The following is an 18495-nucleotide window of genomic DNA, read 5'->3' as shown; positions in this document are numbered from 1 at the left end:
TTCTTCCTCTCATTAAAATGCACAGTCCTGATACACAGTTAGCTGTTTTTTCCACAGAAGACTCCTGTTGTCTCTAATAACACACCCACCCTTGGACTCGTGTCCTTTTGTTAGATAACCTCTTTGTCTCATGGACCATCTAGTTTCAGGCAGCCTGCTCACCGGTGGAGCATATATTTTGCTGTGATAACCTGTTCATCTGTGGACCATCCAGGCTCAGATTATGTGTCCATCCATCGGGGTAGATTTTTCTTCAAATGCAGATAGAAAATTCTTCAAGTAGGTAATTGCTGGTGATTTGCTTAGAGTTCTGGTGCCTCTGCCTTAACACTGCCTTTGCATTTGCACCTAATCCCACATATATTTTTCTTCTAAGATCCTTGAATAATTAACTCTTTTGAAGAAAAGAAAAATAATGGTCTATTGGAAGATGTTGACATAGATATCGTGCTTTAGTAAACAGTTTGCCATTAACCTCTCTCTGTTCTTGCAATATCACTGGACACTTATTGAAATTGCTTTACGATAAGATGATGAAGACAGCTGTTCTGGGAAGCTGAGGAGCCTTTGAGACATATGAACAAAGACCCTTCCCCTGATTCTGGCAGGAGTTTAAGGACATCTCTACCTGCCAGAAAAGCTAGCTTATTTGTGCTACTTCGAGGGCTTAGAGGTTGTTCGACAAACTGGTGGCCTTCAGAACAGAGAGCTGAATTGGATTGCTCAGCTGAAGAGTGATCTGCTCTGACTGTCCCTAGCAGGGAAAGTCATCAGTGGGGCTTAGGCAGGCAGAAATGTCCCAGGTAACGCAGCCCCGGTTAGACTGTGCTTACAGTGGCTGCTCGTGTTGCGGAGTGGGGGCGACTCCCGGGACAATGAATGTGCAGAGCCATGTGTAAGATGACGAGTGAGGGAAGCTCGTCTCTTTGGGCTGCACCATGAGGTCTGCAATGTATTTGCATTGGACCGAGTCCTCTTCCAGACTGGATTAGACTGGCAATGTAATGGCTTCCGGAGTTCTCGTCTAGACTACGTGAAAGCCGTGGTGTTCAGGAGATAGCTGGGTTAAAAGTGGATCAACAGGTATTGCTTGTCTGGGTTATTTATCTTTCTTTGCTGTAGTCCTCTCTCACAGTTTAGTCAGGAATATCTGAAACCTCCACGGTATTCGAGGAAGCATGAAAATGTTTGCTTGCAGAAAATTTGTACTTCTAGATGCTGCCAGAGTTGCTCTGGGAACTGACTGGTTATTGTTTAATAACACCTGTCAGTCTTAATGATAAATCTATGGATATGGAAGAGTGGAACATATTTCTTCCTCAGACACTATGTTTACACATTAAGGGCTCTAAGTGGTTCAGGATGGGCAGAATGGGTTGCTCTGAGTGATGACCCCCAGTGAGAGGGAGTGTAGCTTTTTATGGGACCTTTACTTGCAGTCCTTCCTAAGGATAGGGAAAAATGGTCTTACACCCATTTGTCTAATAACTCTGTGTATTGAGGCAGTGTTATAGCAGGTTCCGTTTCCTTCTCTGTGCTACTTCCATGGCCATGTGACTGAAGTCTTTCTCTACTGAAGCCAGTGGCTTTTTGTTCTCTACGAGCCAGCTCCCTGAGTCAGATGGAATATGATCCAAAACCAGAACTCAGGGCAGCATTAAGCTGCATTAACGTGGACTTGAAATAATTCCATAAACCTGAGCTGGTCACTCTACACTCTTCCTGTAATTCATAGATATAAATATAGACCTTTCAAGGGAGACAGAGACAGGTGTGATCAATCTCTCTTCCAAAACTATGGAGGCAAACAGACTTTTATTTGCCTTCATGAGCTATAGAAAGAGCCTACAAGTTTGGTTTATGCTTTGGCAGCTCATTAACAGAAGTCTAAACTTAGGTAAGATGAATCCCAGCCTCAGCATTTGTAAAAAATTCTTCTGTGTGCACATTTTTAGCCTGCGATGCATGTGAATTGGTTCAAGGATGTTCACCCACAACAAAAGAGGGTAGGCTGTCCCTCAGGACCACCTGCTGTGTGGTAACTTTGTTCTTGCATCGAAGACTTGAGTCGCCCACATCACTAATACTGTAAACAGTTTAAGGTGCCTGATGAATGTGACCCACTTTTGCTAAAAGGTTAATGATCACCTTCAGACTGGGAGTCAGGAAAAAAAAGACCACAAGGATGTATGAGGTAAGGGAATGGAAACAGAACATGGAAGCAATACTGCTGAACTGGTACTAGTTAGCAACAGTTGAAAACAAAGCTGGGATGTCTTCAAGGCATCCAACTTGAAAGTAAAAACTTAGGTGAAACTAATCACCTTCAAAAGCGTCACAGTTGTACTTTCTCACAGTAAAGCTGTAGCTCTTGCTATTACAGAAAAGCTTTAAATATTACAGTTATTTCTTTCTTCACTTCTGCATTCACTTTTCTCCTACTTCTGTTGCATAACGAGCAATTATTTCAGAGTAAATTCATCCATGAACAGCTGTACTCATCATTTTAATTTTTTAAGCACCTGTTCCAACTCCTTTGGAGGTTTTATTGACTGACAAACAATTTTCTCCATGTAACACTCTGTTCAGTGCCTCATTTTGAGGACCTCCTTGGTCCTCAAGCTGTAGACTGTGGGGCTTACCATTGTATAAAACACAGATATCACCTGGTCTTGGTCAGGCAAGGAGCCAGAGCTGTGGGGTGTGTAGCTGGAGTGCCAAAGGATATGGCAAAAACTATCAAGTGCACAGGATGCACAGGTGGAGAAGGCTTTGTGCCTTCCCTCGCTGGAGTGACACCTCAGGATGGCAGAGATGATGTAGATGTAGCAAAATGCGTACCTGCAGCATGACGAAGATGTCACCTAAGATGCAAAATGCTGCGAGGATGATCTTGTTAACCCGATGTCAGAGCAGGAGATACCACAGATCAGGGGTACCACACCACAGAAGTGACTGGTGATGCTGGAATGGCAGAAGGACACCCCAAAGGCACAGCTGCTGTGTATCACTGAGATTAGAGACCCACAAAAGTAAGAACCAAGTCACAGCTGGATGCTGAGGCTTCATGACATGACAGCTTTGTATAGCAGTGGTTTCCAGCTGGTCATATGCCATCACAGCCAGAATGAAACATTCGTTGGTGCAAAATGTAGAGAAACAGTACATCTGGGCAGCACAGCCACCAAACGAGACAGCTTTGCTCTCTGCTAAGAGACTGGCCACCGTCCTGAGGGTGATGACTGAGCAGCAGAGCTCTAAGACTGCCAAATGGCTAAGGAAAAGCAATTTGGGAGGGTGGTTTGGGGAGACAATCCTTATTAATGCAGTCAAGCCCAGACTTCCAACTACAGTCATCAGGTAAATAACTAAAAGCATTACAATGAGAGTGGGCTGTGCTTCTGCCTTGTTGATTAGATCTAGGAGGAGGAACTCAGCTACTGTGGTGTAATTTTCTCCTGCCGTTTTGCTCAGATATTTGTTCACATTAGGTAAGCAATCTTGTCTTGATACGCTCTGGAGAACAACTGGCAAAAACCGATCATGATCATATGCTCCCACTAGCGGTGAACAGCTTACTTCCTTTGGTCAACGAGGACAGTACTGATTTCATCCAACATGCCATTCTGAAATGTAATCACTTGTCTGTGTTATCCCAAACCAGCTGTAACATACATTATCTACCTAGATTGTTCCAGTGTGAAGCTGGAGCACTATGAATGCCACCAAGTCACAGTCTAATAATGGGAAATACATAGGTATCAATGTTCAAGAGCTGTTAGTGGGAAGTAGGCTAAATGAGACTGGAAACAGAAGAAATAGTCTCTGACAGATCTTAAAGAGGTAGTAACATTTCCCAGTTCTTTGAATTCTTAAATCAAAATTACATATGCTAGTGAGCATTTCAATTACTACTGTTTCCAGGGTCTGAGGGCACTAATAGGCCTTAATGGGCCTGATCATCCTCGCCTGAGGCAGCCACTTGCACCTCCTGCCCATGGGCCCAGGAGCCCCATTTAAGCGCAACCCTGGGCCTTCAGTTTCTGTCTGAGCTACCCTAGAGGAGCACTGATCTCCAGCTCAGCTCAGCTCAGCTCAGCTCAGCGTGCAGACTCCATTGCTCTGGACCCTGCCCTGTGGACTGACTTCCCAGCTTGACCCTGGACCTATCTTGTCACTTTGGGCCTGCCCAGTAGGCACTGGACTGTCTCTGTCCCTGGTTACCCTCACCAGGCCTGATCCTGACTCTGACCCGCAGGCTGACTTCTCAGCTTGACCTCATACCTGCTTCATCACCATGAACTCTCCTGGTCATCCGGACTCTTGGTTGAACTCGGCTACCATCTCTAGGTCTTCTCTGCCCACCTGGCTCAGGGCCAGAGGGACAGGCCCTGGCTGCAGCCTCCTGAGCTTATCATTCTACACATCCTGAATAGGGAAAAGGAAGGAAAAAATGGGCACTTCTATGGCATCACTCATCTCATCATGTAGCAGATGTCTAAGATACTCACATGAACCATTCTGTAAAAATACCTGTTACTTTTTATTTTCTCCCCCTTCCTGTTGAGAAGAAACTAAGATGGAAGACAGAATCGAAGGCATGCTTAAAGGTGTATCTCTAGGTGAGATGAATTCCATAAGCAGGCATATGCATGTAGAGCTACTCCAGATTTATTACAAATAAACCAACTATTCCTTCACTGCCATATTTATAACTGTGATACTAATATTTTTTTAATTCAGAAAAGGATATTAAAGTCCACTGGTTGGATTCCAACTGTTTCCAGTCAACTTGATAGCATTCTACTAGACAAATGTCTGATAGAAAACACTCTTTGATTAATTCTGCTCATTCCTGCACCAAACCAAGCTCCATTCACACTCATAACAAACTGACTGTCTGACTAGTAGGTACATGGACGTATGAATTCATGAGCTGACTTTTGAAGGTGTGCAGGATATACAGAGTTACCTGGGAAGACAGAAATGGATGGTCAGCATCTTTGGGGAAAATAAGGTTTCAAATGCATTTGTCTGCATGGGATTACAATGATATTCCAGAGTAGATGTCAACTGCACTTAAACTCCACGACTATGAAAAGAGTTAAATTCATATCCATTTTCACTTATCATGACTTCATTAAACCAAAGGTAAGTAACTGCAATTTGTTTGCATGGAAGAATACATCACTACAATCTGCTGCTGCTGTATCAGTTCTATCAATAAATTGGACATACAAGCCACAAAGAACACGTGTGAAAATGAGGCTATTCTAGGATTCCTAGACTGTAACATTCTAGTTCCACATTGTCCTGAAATGATGTTTTGCTAAATTTCAGTCTACTTTTAAATAGAAACAGACTTTATCTCTGTTATTTCTGTTTTGTATAACAGAGATGGTCTCTTTCCAAAATGTTGAGAAGATTTGGATTTATTCCACTCTTGCTAATACCCAGCACTCTGAAAAATAAGGAGAACAGGCTTTTATCTATCTGGTTAACGATGGAGCTTCTATATGTGTGTATAGACATCTGGAGATCAAGGGTCTATAAGCAAATCTGGTAAATAATCCAGTCCTTATTGGGGAAAAAAAAAAAAAAAAAAAAAAAACCTTGCAAGCAATTACATAGCAACTTATGCTTGGATCATACAAGAACTTCCAAAGTGAACCCAGATGTTACTTCCCAGCTGAGAAAGCAAGCAACTCCACCTGTGTTGAAATCCAGTGTTGTAGCAGGCAGGATTAAGCAGTGGGTGTAAGAAGATGAATGGCCATCCTTCATAGCAAAGAAACTAGAGATGGGAAATAGATCTTTCAGCTACTAATTTCTAAGGCCAGGAAAATGCAAATTTCATACTATCCAGTGCAACTAGTAAATCCCCTCCTACACAATGTAAGAGTTAGAAAAAAGAAAAAGAGAAGTACTTTTTTTTTAAATTTGATCTTAGTATGTAATATGGCTCAGATATCTTTCTCAGCTCCAATATTTCAGGACACGTGAGAGAGTAACCAGGTTATAATTACACTCAGTGACTTGGATTCCCCAGTTGGAAGGACAAGATGTGAGGTTTTTGCTGTCTGTGCTTTGGCTGTCTATGATATAAGGTATATGATCTCAGAAGTAATCGCCTTCACCTAAGCTCTGCATCTTGTGTTCTTCATAGTTTACAAAGAAGATTCATGGATCCCGGGCTATGAAGATGTCTCTTCTAAGAAAAGATGAACAGTGCCCAAGAAGTGCCCCCCCCCTTTTCTTTTTTAACCTTAAAGGAAGATTAGATTGGTGAGGTCAGATGGACTCAAATCTGCTGCAGAGGTTTAAATTTGGGTAAGATAAATCAATGATGTGCCCACCTATGACTGGAATAAGCCGGGACAGCCTTTTGCTCAAGCCTATGACTAGATGCATAGTCAACTATCTGAAAAGAGCATGTCGGATATTTTTGTGCCACAACACTCAGATATGATGCAATGCAATGTTGGTCAGTACAATACAATACAAGATAATACATTAAAACAAGTAGCAGCAGTAAACAATAAGTATCACCTATTTACAAAATAGAAGCTCTCCAAATGATGTATATAGATAACTGATGGTATTATCAATAAACATTGAAAAACGGAAACTTTCTCAACCATCTTACTTATTTCGAATTCTCATTTTCAAACAAATATATACGGTCCGAAAACTTTCTCAGCTCTGTGGACATGCTATGATCGTGCTTTGCCACCAGATGGCGAAGGCACAAACCCGAGTGTATATAAATGTGTATACACTGGTGCTGATGTTTTCCGGTAAGTTGAAGATGGCTATTTTATTTGTTGGATTTGTTGAAACATTGAAATGTCTTCTGGGTCAATTATGCTAAATTTCAATTGAGAAAAATCAAAATGCTTCACTTCTTTGATCATTTTGAATCATTTAATTTCAATAAAGAAATTATTAGATATTTCAGAATGTATATCATAGACATTGCAATACAGTCATATAGTATGTAATAACAGAGTGTGTTTTGAATTAAACGAAGCTAGAGAAGAAAGTAGGTATGAAAAATGCTTTGGAAACTGGAAGTGCTTCTCCACCCCAAATGTAAGGATGGCTCAAAGTCAAACTATACCAGCTGACTAGCTGGGCAGTTGGTTTAAAAGGAAATGCTAAAAACATGGGAATAGGAGCACTTACAGAGATGATTTATTTATTTATTTATTTATTTTTCCTTGGGAGATGTTGTGCTGGAAGCGGGAAGGGGACCTGTGGGAAGATGGAGGCACTGTGGGATGCGTGGAGGAATACCGGGGCTATTAAGGTAGTGGTAATGCTGCATGTGTGTCCATCGCATGCATCTCTAAGCACACGAGGTTTATCAACTGGAAATAACTGAGTATGTAATGTGCTCAGCTGGACTTCAGGGAGAAATAAAAGAATGGTGGAAACAGTGAATTTAGGAGCTGAGTTATCCAGCTACAAACGAGGGACATGTCTGCAGAGGATGCGCAAATGACTTTTTTGCAATTTCTGATCGCCTCACAGCCTGTCATTGCTTGAAACAAGGTAAACCCTGGCCTCAGCTCAGTTCTGCCATTACGAGCATTCACAGTCTGTGTCATTACCTGTGGAGGCTAGGTTGAGTGCCAGTCTGGACTTCCAGCTGCTTGAGCTTATCTAGGTAGTGCCCTGAACTGCGCTTCTCACGCTTGCTTCTGTCACTTGCTCCAATTACTCATTTCTTCTCCTCCTGCTAGGCTGAGCCATGTCTCCTTTTAGTCCTCTCCTCCCTTCCTCTGCCTTCCCTCCATCCAGAGTCAGCGTTCTCACGCACAACCTAACCAGGCCACCACAGCGGGACCATTCTTTCCCCAAACAGCCCCTGGAGTCTTCCTCAGCTGAGTCCCTTGCTCCAGGAGCTCAGCCAGACCTTGGCACTTACTTCACAGACCGCCTCAGTGTTGGCTGTAGCCTGTCCAGCCACCAACACATCCAGGTTCCCCCACCCCCTGGACTCTACCTTCTTCAGCCATGGCCTTGCAAAGGAGGCCACAGAGTTGTGCAGGGACAGCCCTGAAGAGCTGGAATTTACTACCTGCTGCTAAGGATACAGCAAAAAACAAAGACATGATTGCCAGTTTGGGGAGGGGGCTGTTCTTCCTTCCCTGCCCCACTCCTTCAGTGACCACCTCCATTTATGCCCCACTGAAATTTTCCAGGATTCTGCTCTGTTGGGGTCTTGGCAATTTTGCTGCCATTACTAATCTGCTGCCCAAGGCAACCCCTCTGCTCTGCCTAATAACCTGAGATAGGTGGCAGGAGAGAGAACAAGTTGGGCTGGATTATGTATACTGTCAAATTTCAATTATTTTATTATTAAAGTTCTTTTCTTTTTTTTTTTTTCTGGAAGGGGCAACCTGTTTCATAACCTGTGGAAGTGATGGACTTCAGCACTGGATTCCTCAGTTGCCAGTTTGATTTCTCTCGGCATTAAGATGTATGCCTTTAAGAAGACATTTTGTGCTGGTGAGGCAAAATGGAGAGACTGTGGAAAACAGGCACGTCAGGCTGATACTTATTAACTGATGACTAGTAATATTCGACGGATGCTAACATAGCCATAAGAACAAAACCGTGGAATTTCCGATTTTTTTTTAATTGCTTCATCTATAATTGTGAAACTGTAATTTCCTAGTTTCTTTTTTCAACCTTTACCTTTCCTCCAGGGGAAATGTCTGTGATTTCCTTTGCTTTTCTCTGAGGAAACACTATGCAGATTATTACATGTATTGATTTGAACTAATCACTCTGACTTTGACAAGGAAGCCAAATGCAAATTCCAGGTAGGTTACAGCTTTAAGGAGCCTGTGTCTAAAGACTCAAGGCAAACAATTTAATATAATTGGTTGTCTTTCCAGGAAATGACTTAGGATGATTTTAGTAAGGTCTCCGTAGGTACAGTTAAGAAACTTGTGCCTGACAAATTGCAATGATGCAACTTGGCAAGTGAGTTTGTGAGTGTGTTTAAATTGGCTCCAGTGTGCATCATTAAAATCTCAAGTTCTTTCACTCCTTGAAATTAGCAGCTCTCTCATCTTACAGTCAGACGTGATTATTGCTCTAATCTAGGGACAGTGAGAGACCACCTTGAAGGAAAAGCAGCCTGTGAAAACTGGCAGGATCTCTACAATGCTTTTGCTGTATCTCCAAAAACCCACAGAGACCTTGGTCTAATCTATTTCATTTAAAGATGATGGGTCAAACAGAGCTGCCTGCATTGCACTAGTGGGGCTGCAGCTTTAAAACTGCCTGGACTGAGCTGGTTTTGAACTACTCTGTTTTTTGCTGGGATGATACACAGCTGACTGACCAATTTGGTCTACATAGCAAAGGCAGTAAACTCAGAAATGGTTTCTGGCAAAGATAAGGCCAATTCACAAGTTTCCCTGTCTTCTTCTGCTGTCCAAGGCCTCCTACTCCACAGATTTCTTCTTGCTACTCCATCTCCTTTGCAGAACCTGGAAAGCAGGGGACAAAGTTTTCATTAGAAACCCAGTTTTTAATTTAATTTTAGAATAAAGAACATTCTGAGGGAGCCTAGCAGGGAGGATGGAGCCCACCTGCAATGTCAGATGCAGTGAGGGATTATTCCCTTGCAACAGAACTACCTCAGAGCGTCTTGTCTCTATGTCTGAAACACAAATGGCCATGAAAGAAAAAAGGATCGTTCTCAGCCCCATGTCTAAAGGCAGCAGCTAAGTCTGTAATTGGCCTGGGGTCATAACGAGCATCCTTAGTTGGACAGCTCAAGACCTGACAAAGCTCATTAATCCCACTATTAGTCAAAATCAGATTGCTTTGATCGCGTTACTCCAGGAACATAGTCCTGGTGTGGCATGAGAGGGCTGAACAAAGCCCTTCTCCAGACAAACACTTGCCCCTCTGCTGCCTACATAAACCCCACGGTGACGGCTCCTCAGCTATAAGGCCGACGACCCTCGGTGGAAGCACCAGTCTGCAGGGTTACACAATGCAGTAGCATGCACAGTGCAAAGAAGAGGCCTAAACAAATCTCAACAGCAGTATGGCATGCATAAAAAGACTTCTCCTCTCCTTCCGAGCTTTCTATTTGCTTTGAGATCCAAAGCTAGGATGAAATGAGGCAGGGGTGCCTGACACAAAGCTTCATTAAGCCAAAAGGCATCCTCCCAGGACTGCCTTTGGCTCCTGCATCTTCAGAGCTCTGGGGATACCCATGAACGGACAAGCTCTGCTGTGAACACTGCGGCTCTCCAGATTTCATATGGGCAGCCCCCTTTGCCCTCAACACTCCTTGCCTGCTATTCAGGAGCAATGAACTGCTAAGAGGAACAGTGCTGGCTGGTGCTCAAATGGGTGTAAAGGCTGCCAGGTGAAAGCCAGTCTGCTGGTTTTGGAGACCACAAGTCATCACTTTGACCGGGGGCTGAAGGACACAGAAGTGCACCCCTGCACACTGGCACCATCTGGTCCCAGCTGTCTGCATGCTCACCTCTCAGCCCCACTCCCCCCTGCAAACCTGCCCTTGCTCATGTCACGCTGCACACTCTCTGCACAGGCTTTTCACAGAGGCCACGGTGGCAATGCAGCAGGCAATGTGGGCATGCCTGAAAACCGAGGGGTGCCTCTCCTTCCACTTCCCACTCCCGCGCTGGAGCCTGCCGTTCCCGACAAGCATGAAGCCTGAGCACTGTGCCATGGCATCCAGCCCTGCCACGTGACACGTCCCCACGACTCACCAGCAAGTGTCAACGCACGTGCCGGAGGGCCAGAGGAGGATGAGGGAATTCCTGCTTTTGGGGCACAATTCCCCCTCCGCCAGCTTCTTCCTGCCCAGGCACCTCCTTCGCACCGCAGAGCATCTGCAGCTCCCGGGGCCCCAGCCAGTGCTTCAGGCAGAAGGTGCTGCCTCCTCTGCAGAGAGGAACAGCAGGGGCTGACATGGAGGCTGCTTTCTTGGGGGCCGTGCTGGCAATCCCCCGGCAGAGTCTCGGCAACGGAGGCCAGAGCGCACGGTGCTCGAAATCTGCCACAGTCACTGCCCCTGTGGGCCCCTGCTGTGGAGGTTCGAGCTGGGGCCGTGGGGCAGGAGGTCTGGGCTGGGGCTGTGGGGCAGGGGGAAAGAGCTGGCCCCCGGGGCTCCACGGGGGCAGGGGCCGCGTCTCCCCGGGCGGAGCCGTGGTGCCCCATAGCAGCCCTGCTCCCAGCAGGCCGTGGGGATGCCCCAGGGCATGCTGGGAGGGTGGCTGCCGCCAGCCCGGCCCTGGTGTGGCGGAGCCGAGGCGCTGGCAGCCTGAGGGCGCTGCCTTCCTGCCAGCTTAAAGCCATGGGCTCTCTGCAGCCAGTGCGTCGCTGTCTGCTTTCCGGGGGCGTGCAGTCGTGTGCCTTGCAACCTCCTCGATCGCCTCCTTGGCACTCTCCAGGCTCCTTTGTGCGACCTTAGATCCCTTCTCCATGCATGCTCTGATGCTCTGGTCCCCTCACACCTGCTAAAGTCTCCTCCAGTCCTCTCCCTGCATCCTCAGGTTCCTTCCGTTTCCCTCCGTGAGCACCTGAGCCCCCTGCTTTCCCCGCCCGCAGCACTCTCCTCCCTTCCATTTCCCCCAAGGCTTCCTCTGATCCCCTCCGTTGCTCGCCACACGCACCCTCAGCCCCTCCATCCCCTTCCCTCGGTGCTCCCGTCCCCTCCATTCACCTCCCGGCATGCTCGTATCCCCTCCCTTTCCCCCACTCACACTCACTTCCCCTCTACAGCTTCTCTCTTCTGCAGGCAGTGCTGCTGCCGAAGGCACCGTGCCCCTTCCACAGACCTCTGCAGCTGCAGAGTTGGGGCGCGGGGGTCAGTAGGAACTCAGCTCTGCTCCCACTGTCTCGCTCACTCCGTTGCTTCCTTTGAGGCTCCCTCAGATTTGCAGGGCAGAAAATAATGTGCAGGGGATGCCTTTCGGGCACTCGGTGTAAAGCCACTCTGCTTTCCATGCAGCCATCTCAGCTATCTGTTCTGCTTCTGCAAGGGGTCTCTCAGCCTGCAGTGCTTACCAAGCAGGTGAGAAAGCAAAGACCTCAGGCATCGTTTCCTTCCGAAGAGGCCAGAGGGCCGGCCGCTCCTCGGACCACCCTCAGGGCAGACTGAGAAGTAACCAGAGAGGGTCACCAGAATGTACTGCGTGCAGGCATTATTCCCGTGCCTCGTTCGGGTGTGTGATACTGCGCTGTCACGCTGTAGATGGGAAGCTGCTCTCAGTCTCCTCCACTGGGAACCCAAGCGGTGTGATGGCACTGCGAGTGTTGCAGGCTCCATCTGAGCATCACATTTTTCTTCTGCAAAACGAGTGACTTTAGAATGGAAATGGGCTTTTGGGGCTCCAGTGATAATCTCCACCTGGCACCACCCTTCTTTTTGTTTTGCCCTGTTAGGATCACATCTTCAACCCCCTCCCCCCCCAATTAGAACCCACCCCAAGACCAGGATTCACAGACGTCGTCTCTAACGCAGAGAGAATTTAGTGCCGAGGGAAAGAAATGACCTTTCTGATAAGCGCTTTTATTTTTCTTGATTTTCCCAGGCTTTGACACCGTTTGGAGGCATTCATGGTGGATTTGCCTTAACACAGTTTTCAGGGTGAGAGAGCAAACCCCTCTGCTCCTTCGCTAGGCCATGCCATCTCCATGCCTGTGGCCTAGGGAAGCAACAGCTAGGAGTTGGCCCTTCCTCCCCAGAGGCTGAGAGAGTGCAGTCACAGTCTTCCTCTTTATTCATTCACTTGCTCATTTAGGCCTTCCTTCCTGAGCAGAGCCTCTCCCTGCCAGCAGTTGTAGCCCCGCAACCCTGATCTGGGGACACTGCGGGAGTGGCATGCCTGAGGTGAGTCCCAGCCTGGGGGACCCCTCCTGTGGCTCCCCGTGCCCCCTGTTGTCCTTGGGGAGTGGGCAGTGAGGTGCGGGCAGCTCCCTAAAGTGCCCCAGGCGGCTCCCCTTGCCCTTGCAGGGCCCACCTTGGCAGCACCTGGGGGGTCAAGGGGACCCTGCAGCCCCTCTGTGACATGGCCTGGGGCATCACGCAGTGCATCGCAGCAACAGCTGCGCCCTCCCCATATGGCCCTGGGAGCCTGAGCTGAGCCCAGGTGCTTGGGGCTGCTCTCGCCACGACTCTGCCCTGCCCTGCTCTGCTCTGGAGCAGCTGCTGTGCAGCAAGCAGGAGAAGGCGAGAGGAGGCGGTGGGACAGCGCGAGACGCTGTTTGGTGACCTTCCCAGGAGGTTGTTGGAGAGGAGCGTTTCTTCCTGGCCACAAGAGCTCTTTGGACTAACTCGGTAGGCTGGGAATTCCCTCTGCGCCCCTAGGGAAGTCCTCGGTGCTGCTGGGAATTGCTGCCTGCGGGAGCCCTCCATAATATGGCGCTGTCAGGGCTGCAGAACTTGCACGTTTAGAATCTTTGCTCCCCGGCAGCGCGTCCACCCCCGTGTTACTAGTCCCTTGTCAGCTGCGGCCATAGGACCTTTGGTCCTCGCTCCAATAACTCTTTCCTCCTTTGCCGCTGTCACACCTGTGGTCCTTGGCACTGTGGAGCCAACCTGGTTTGACAGGAGTGTTTTGGAGGTGGACAGTCATGGCTACTGGAGTCTTTGAGCACTGGGAAGGTGCATGAGAGGAGGACTTGTAAAGGTGCTTCATGTCTGAAGAATTTGCAGACAGCTCCTGTGTATTTCCCTGTTGCTGCTGTTTTCGGTTTTGGATCATCTTTCCAACTAAACCTTCCAACTTCTGCCCCTCATGTCTGTGGGCTCAGTAATTTACGTATTCTCTTGTGAACCAAATGCTTGCTTCACTTGCAGGAGATTTACCTTGTCCTCTTCAGCAATTTTCTTTGCCTGAGAAACTTCTGCAAAAGTAAAGAGCTTTACTTCCGTGCTTACAAAAGTTCATTTGTGGTTCATATGCTCTTTGAGTTCAGGTTCTGAGGAAGAATGGACCTCAGGCAGACTGTGCGAGTCCTTGCAGAAGTCAAAATGACTTTACCTTACTCCTTTTCGGTAAGTAATGGATTTCACACAGCACAGTGATGCCACTGCACTTTTCGCTCAGCTGAGAAGAACTTCCTCCAAAGTGTACCACAGTCTAACAGAACCTGTATCTTTGCTCCCTATAGGCACGCTATAGCGTGAGAGAAAGGAAGCCTGTTGTATGCTATCAAGCTCCACTGGAAAGTAGGTTATAGGCACAGCTTCTCGGAAGGGCTAATCTCTCCTGTATAAGGGGGAGAGAAGATGTTAAATGAAAATGTAGCTACGCACAGTGCAATCAGAAACTATGTCTAGGTTCTGTAATTGTAGGGCCATCAAAGGCCGGTGGACACCAAGAAGGGGAAGATGGCCAAGATGCTCGCAAGGAGTATAACCTTCGGCGCAGGAATACTGTTGTCCAGTATCAAGAGCCTTTGGAATGTGGGTTACGCGCACAGTTTGTCAGAAGGGCTGATTCCTTGTGCTTAAGGGTGGGAGGTATAAGTTCTTGAATGAAAATGTGCATGCGCAGAGACAAACAAGAAATGATGACTTTGTACTGTAATTACAGGGTCCTCAGAGGACGATGAAGAGCAGGAAGAGGATGACGCCGAAGATACTCCAAAGCCATCTAACCTTAGGCAAACTGCTGAAGACACTCAAGCCCCACTGGAAGGTAGGCTATACGCAGAGCCTCTCTGAAGGGCTAATTTCTTGTGCAGAAGTGGCATACACGTTGTTGAATGAAAAGCTATACGCGCACAGACAAATAAGAAGTTCTCGCTAGGTTCTATAATCATAGGGGCAACACAAGAAGGTGAAGGCCGAGAAGGGGAAGATGGCAAAGATCCCTGCAAGGAGTATAACCTTCGACCCAGGAAGACCATCACGTACTTCCAGGATCCACTGGAAAGTAGGTTCCATGCACAGTTTCTCGGAAGAGCTGATTTCTTGTGGATAGTGGGCTAGAGGTTGCTAAATGAAAAGACATATACCTCCCCCCCCCCCCACACACCTTTCATTTAAATTCCTGCCTTCTGCAGGTAAAACTCTCCCTTTGGGATCGAGATGCCTGTATCCTGCGCACACTGCAGTTCTTGGCCAGTGTGCATGCTCACTGCTGCTTTTCATTTCTTCAGGGCCGTCTTCTCCTGACAGGCAAAGGGCTGCTCCGTCGCAAAGCCCATGCTGCAGAAGAACAAACAGGTTGGTGTACGGATAGTGATAGTTCTCAGGGATCCAGAGTGCTGCCACTCCCATCACTCAGTAATGCTTGAAAAGATTTTCCGATTGACGGCCGTGATGGGAAAATCGCAGCATTGTAGCTGGGACAGCTGGAGGGTCTAGAGGAAGCAAGGCTTTTCCTTTGGGAGAGAAGATAACTTTCATTAGCCCACAGCTTTTAGAAAGGCAGGATTTGGGGGTCAGCGATGAGATGACTGCGGATTGTCCTGGCTGAGATTGGGGATCTGCAATTCTTCTGTTCTGCACTTGAAGCCAGAATCCCCTTCCACAAATTGTCATTAGACGATTTCATCGTGCAGTATAAAAATGCCCACCTGCCTTTCTTCACGCTTGCATAGTGAGCGCCAATCAAGTCTAGGGAATATTTCATGGTTTGGGAAGTTTATGCCAGTGTATAAGCGCTTCTGCACTCGCTTGCCAACATGAAAACCACAGCAATCCCGCTAACTGCATGTTCAGTTAGAAAGCCCTTTTCCCTTTCTCCTCCATTCACATCTGGTGTCTTCCCCAAAGCTCTGGGAAAGACGAATTCAAGGGAAAGCACGTGGATGGAAGGAAAACCGGAACCACCCTGCCGGAAGCTGATCCAGTGCAAATCCAGAGTTCGGTAAGCAGTGGTAACTCATTGTGTCAGTGGGGACTTTTCCAGGGGTCATGAAAACCTTCCCTGCTGTGCTGCCGACAGCTCCCGGGCCTTACACTTTCCTCTCAGGGAAGTTCAAGATCGTCCTGAGCCTTTCCTTTGTGCTGGCATAGGGTAAATTTGGAGGAAGCCTTTTTTTTCCAGGTGGCAGCTTTCTCTGACCTCTGACATGTCTTCTGTTGCATGTCTCTTTAGGTATGCTTTGATGGTGTGGGTGGTCTCTCTCACCACATTTCAGCCTTAAAGGAGATGGTCCTGTTCCCACTGCTTTACCCAGAATTCTTTGAGAGATTCCAAATCCGACCCCCCAGGTAACGGGCAGTGCATTCGAACTACAGAGCTAACTGCTGCAATATGCTTTTCAACATGAAAAGTATTCTCCTTTTTCTTTTCTTTTTTTTTTGGAGGGGCAATATCTCAAGACGTAATGCTTAGCTTTATATATTCTTGGCCAACAAAGCTTGACTCACTCGATGTTGAAATATGACTTGAAATCCTTCCCTTTCCATACCTTTAAAAGTGTGCAAATCTTCAGATGCTTTGCTGCTTTGTTCACAGGAATTCCCTTTTCTGGCTGATGTTCTAAGTAGGGTGTGGAAACACAGAAGACCTTTTTTGGCCTCCCAGCTTAAGGCTTCCTCCCCAGTGCTTCCAACAAATTCTGGGAGGCACAGTCCAAGAGACTCCAACTGTGGCAGGGAGAAAGACAGGCTTTGCTCTCAAATCTGTCTAAGACGGGAAGTGTTTTGGTTAGGAGGGAAGGCCGCTTTGCTTTCACAACAGGGGCTGTCATGGGCACTTTTCCATGTTTTTGTTGTAGCTACGTAAATCTCTTTTTTTCATGTTGCAGAGGCTGTCTGTTCTATGGCCCACCAGGCACTGGAAAGACACTGGTGGCTCGAGTGCTCGCAAATGAATGTAGGCAGGGAGACAAGAGAATAGCATTCTTCATGAGAAAAGGTGCCGACTGCCTCAGTCAGTGGGTGGGAGAATCCGAGCGACAGCTGCGCGCATTATTTCAGCAGGTAAGGAGGAAATGCGCAGTAGGCTGGGTCAGAGTTGGACCTCTACTTTTCCGGGGTGGACGTCTTCCAGGAGGACTTGGCCTCTTGGGCAGTTTGGCAGTGTCTCCTGTTGAAAAGGGAACATCAGTGTTTCCTTTTCCCGTGCCGTGCTGCTTTGCCTGAGGGGCTGGAAATCTTGCAGATGTTGGGTCCAGCACAGTGCCAGTGCCTTTGCAGCCATAATGTTTATCCTGCATGTTCTCGCTGCGTGGTGCTCGGTTTCACATACGTCAGTATGCCTGCATCTGTACTTCCCTTCCAGGCCTATGAGATGCGGCCTTCGATTATTTTCTTCGATGAGATCGACGGTCTCGCTCCTGTGCGCTCCAGTCGCCAAGACCAGATTCACAGGTACTTCCTTTCGCTTCCATTTCCATGTCATCTGCTTCATCTCTAGGAAAAGAAGACCCATCTGCTTCCCTTTCTAGGACACACACGCACACCCACACTCTGAACTCCTCGAGTACAATGACACAGAGCTTCGTAGCAGTTTAAAGGCAGGAGCTGAAATCAGGTCACTAAGCTTGGTGTCCGGACAAGGTCTCTCTCGAGACCTTGCCTCGGTTTTTCTGTCTTACCATGAGTCCTTTCGCTAACAACAGCTCATCCGGAAAAGCTTATCCTTTCTGAGCGACGTGACTTTGGAGAAAGTCGTGCCAAAGGTAACAACAGCTACTAACCCAGGGAATCCAAACAACATTTTTTTGGTAGCTCTATTGTCACAACGCTCCTGGCGCTTATGGATGGCTTAGACAGCAGAGGAGAGATCGTGGTCATTGGAGCCACCAACAGGCCAGACTCCCTGGATCCTGCTTTACGAAGGCCTGGACGCTTTGACAGGGAGTTCCTTTTCACCTTGCCAAACAAAGAGGTAAGGCTGTTTTGGCAACCTTCCTGCTACCGGCACAAAGCCTTGCTTGACAAGAAAACCAGCTTGCCCCACAGCATCTCCAAGATCGAGCAAGGAAACAAGTGGCATACGTGCTCCACACCTCCCGGTTCCCCACACAGAACTGGCAGGAAGGCTGCAAACAGGAGTTTCACTCCGGCTGGAGCACATGGATATTCTTCCTTGCCCAAGGGCTTGCTCTTTGCTTAGTTAGTGAGTCCACCTAGGCTCTTGCCTTCTGAGGTTGCCGCCTTGTTCTCAGTTCTCCAGCTGGGAAAGCCTCGGGGGAAAACTTGGGCTTGAGTGTGGCCGGGCTGGGAATCCTCGGAGCCGCCCAAAAGCATTTAGGGAGCTGACATTGTTACTGGTATTAGCAGGGAGCTCGGGCTCTTTTTCTTTTTCTTTTTTTTTTCTGCCTACCCCAGATTCTTTTGTCTTTAGTTCGCATTTTGTGGGGAAAAGGAGAAAAAGGTTATTGGATTGAAGGCCAGTAAAAATGCACAACACACTATACTGGACAGAAACAGGAAACACTTCACTGAAGCTCTGGCAAAGAGCAGCGATGAACATAGGCACAGCTTGACATTTGCTCGTTCAAGGATAGCAGCTGGAGTCAGAATTCTTG

This window comes from Apteryx mantelli, unplaced genomic scaffold, assembly GCF_036417845.1.
Source record: "Apteryx mantelli isolate bAptMan1 unplaced genomic scaffold, bAptMan1.hap1 HAP1_SCAFFOLD_48, whole genome shotgun sequence".
Classification (NCBI taxonomy): Eukaryota; Metazoa; Chordata; class Aves; order Apterygiformes; family Apterygidae; genus Apteryx; species Apteryx mantelli.
Note: the sequence above shows the minus strand (reverse complement) of the source record.